Source organism: Aphis gossypii, unplaced genomic scaffold (assembly GCF_020184175.1).
Source record: "Aphis gossypii isolate Hap1 unplaced genomic scaffold, ASM2018417v2 Contig00007, whole genome shotgun sequence".
NCBI classification, from domain to species: domain Eukaryota; kingdom Metazoa; phylum Arthropoda; class Insecta; order Hemiptera; family Aphididae; genus Aphis; species Aphis gossypii.
In genome coordinates, this window is record NW_026082986.1 from 497,322 (window position 1) to 501,557 (window position 4,236).

Genomic DNA, 4,236 nt, shown 5'->3' on the forward strand with positions numbered 1-4,236 from the left:
TATAATATTATTATTTATTAAAACTAACCAGTGTACAAAAAATTTTCAATACATAATGATAAACCACCCGTATGTGAAAATTTATAATATATAAACATCGTACACAAGATGTGTGTACTTAAATAACATTCCATCATTGTGATAGTAAATATATTGATAGGTTGTATCAGGTTGTATTAGGTTGTTTTTTTTCAATTCATACATACAGTCAAACTTTTGTATCAGTAGCTTTGTTGTATTAACTCAAGGCTTAAATTTTATAAACATTAATAATATTATAAATAAATATAAGAAACTTTCAAAAATAAAATAAAATCCTGCTATTATATGTTTAAAATAATACAAATGAACATTAAACTGTTATGATAAAAATTATGTCTGTGATACTCATGCTTTTATACCAAAATGACATAAACTTCTAAAAGCCCTAATTTATAGTTTTGAAATAAAAATATATACATAAATTTAATTAATCTTTTATAATAATTTAAGTAATTTTTTTTAATACTTTATTTTAAATATAGGTACATTATTCTTATAAATTAACTCTTATACTAAAAACTATCACTAAGCTTTCCCTTCAATATAATACGTAATTATTCTTTTTAAAAATGGCTATTGTACATAATATTCATTAGGTATATACTATATTAAAATATTTAAATGTAATATAATACAATATACATACCTACATAAATAGTTTCAATTTAAAAATATTTAACTATCATTAGTATAGGCTGTTTAATTATAATTATCATCCTTATTATTTTGATCATTACTAATCTAGAAGATCTCTAGCCACTTTCTATTGTTAAAAACTCGGGTTTTCGTAATATGATTCAACTCTTGGACTACTAACAATAGTTATGATTTAAATAAAAGACTAAATAGGTAGATAAATATATACGTTTACTTAATTAAACTAATAAAATTATAAATAAAATATTTTTTTATTGCCTTTTAAAATACATCTTTAATTTCATATCAGCTTTAATCTTTTAAAATCGAGTGCATGTTTTGAAATAATATAGTCTGGTTCCATAAACAAAAATTATGTACGAAACTAATATTTTAACTAAATATAAGAATTCGGTAATCGGTCGAAAAATCCAAATTTGTAAACATTTTATTTTCTAATAAAATTAGCTCAAATATTATATTACAAAATAATCTACTAAATTTATTCAATATAAATAACCTTGTTATAACTAATACCAACCTAGGTAACAATTATTATTAAATATTACTAAATTTATTTGCTAGAACTATAACATTCATGATAATAACTATTATATTATAAGCTAGTATATAAGGTGTATACTACTAAAATATGATACATCATATACTATTATTATTTCGATCAGTAATTGGATTGCAGAAATAATTATTTTTCAATACGTTCTTCGTTACGAGCCCATATTATATTATAGTTCTTTAATTGATAATATTCAATGAAACAAAAAGCTTGCAAAGTTGATTTTGATTCTAAAAAGCTAAATAAGTAGGTACAAAAAACGTATTTCTGTCTCCCTTTGCGATCACTTAACCGTAAAACAGGAACCTATATAATTGAATACATTAGAATGTAATTATAACCACCTTCGATTTACATAATAATTTTAAATATATTTATAAGATTGTATTCGAATATTTTGATAGATTTATTTGTAAAACAAAAATGGTTTCTGAAATAATTCAATTCTGTAAAGATTATACGTATATACTCGTATTATATACTAGCTGACCCCGTATATTTCGTTGCCCGTTAAAAATTCCAATTCTATAATATGATTCAAACTTTGTTCAAATTTATTTAATATTTAGTTTAATGGTGATCAAAACTCAAACATTTTCAAATATTTAATACTTTTCATATTTATAACTCACTTAAAACTTAAAATATCGTATAATACCAGCGAGAGAACACAATTAATAAAAGTTAATATCTAAAAGTTTAATAATAGGTCAATTTACTCTAATATCAAAACTAAAAGCACACTATAAAAAATAAGTGAACGAAAATTTACAATGTCGTAAGGCGAAACAACACAATGCGGGTGCGACGTTCTCTTAATAATGTGAATTCGGAGTTTTTACAACAAAATTTAATAAAAACTTTATAAATATTACCTAATAAATATAAGACTAACCAATCTACAATTTGATGAATTTTTTGTCAAACTTTTAGTCCGTCAATATTATAATAATATTTCTAAAAATAATGTAAAGCTTTTTTATTCGAAAATGGGATATCAGTGGTCTATTCATTCGAACATTTTCAGAAGAAAATGCATAATAAAACTATTATACCAACGAGAAAATTAAAAAAAAACAACTCCGACGAATAAAATATATAAAAAATCGTCGTTTAGTCCTTAGAATATAAAATTTATATATTTTTTGATGCATTGTAATTAGGCACTTCTTCACTGAAAGCAACAGTCAAAAACTTAATTTGTTTACTTTTTTTTGAAATGTGATTACCTATAAGATAAATTGTGTACCTACTATGTACATAGATCCACTTATTAGTTATTTTTTCAAAAATTATTAAAAAGGTTTTTAAATATTTTTTCATTGCATCATTTTAAGTTGTTAAAAATCAGAAATTTTTATAAAAAAAATAATTTTTACTATTTTTTATCGTAGTAATTTTTAAATTTTATATGACAATATGAATTTTTAATCAAAGAGTAAGGATATAATAGCAATTTTTTAAAACATTGAAGCAAAACACCAGTACTAATTGCTAAATCGAAAATAATAGCTAAAGGAATTGAAATAAAGTTAGAAGTTTTTTTTAAGAAAACATATAAAAATTAAAAGTTCATGTTCATAAAAATTAGTTGAGCACTTAATCTCATATATATACTTTATTATATTATCATTCACATCACATGGAGTGATTAATAAAGCCACCAATGTGAAAAGCTGTATGATTAAATTTCACATATCCATTGTCACTTATTTGTTTAGCAATGTTTGTATCAACTATATTGAAATAGCTGTTTATGAATTTATTAGCTATTTCATATTTATCATTAGGTAATTATTCTATTGTTTACTCAATTAACTATTTGATTAATAGAAATATTAGTATTGTTTTATTTATACTGGAAATATACTTTATTATATCTTTCACATCACATGAATCGAAACATTGATATATTTGTAAAAAATTAGGTGAACAAATTTTCATCTGCATGACGATTGAATATAGCGTTTTTAAAAAAATTAGTAGATAATTATGTAGATAAATAAATGCATCTATATTTATTAATTATTAATTATATAATAAATTGTGTACACTTTGGTCTATAGGTATATACTATTGAAAACATTATACATGTATATTTTTGTGTACATTGATAATATACTATATTATTAGTTGCAATATAATATAAATATTATTATAATAATAAAATATTTATAGTTACAACTTGCATACTTCATATTATACTATATCTTGCTATAATAATTATTTCAATATTTATAAAAATATAAAATTTAAAATTGTTGAATGTATTCTAATTTAGCTGTGCCAGTATCACCACCTATAATATTTACCTAATTTCTTTTAGGTTCAATATGAAAACAAAAAAATGTTTTAAAACTACTAAATTTGCTCCATATCAAATCTCTTATCGGTAATTTTTAAAATAAAACTAAAATTAATACATTTTATTAATCGATAATATTTTTGAATTAAAATTCATGTTAATTTTTTTTATGACAAGTACGAAATGGATCATGCATGATCATAATTATCATACTTCTAGTAAGATTATTTAGACTTTGCAATTCAAAACTATTTAATAATTCATTATTATTATTATTATTATTATTATGTATTTCAGCTTGTGTAGGTAATTCCCGAAAGTACAAAATTCTTAAACACCAAGTAAGTTTGAAATCTGTTTGACTTGTCAAATTTTATTTTTTAATTTATTATATTGTTTTATAGAATACTCAAACAGGATATAAGCAAGATTACATTAAGTCTATCAGATTATAATATGCTTAATTCCGGCAGATATATTAATGATAAATTAATAGAATTTTATTTAAAGTAAGTACATATTTAAATGAAGATGAGATAGGAACTTCTAGTAAGATTATTTAGACTTTGCAATTCAAAACTATTTAATAATTAATTATTATTATTATTATTATGTATTTCAGCTTGTGTAATTCCTGAAAGTGCAAAATTATTAAATACTAAGTAAGTTTGAAATC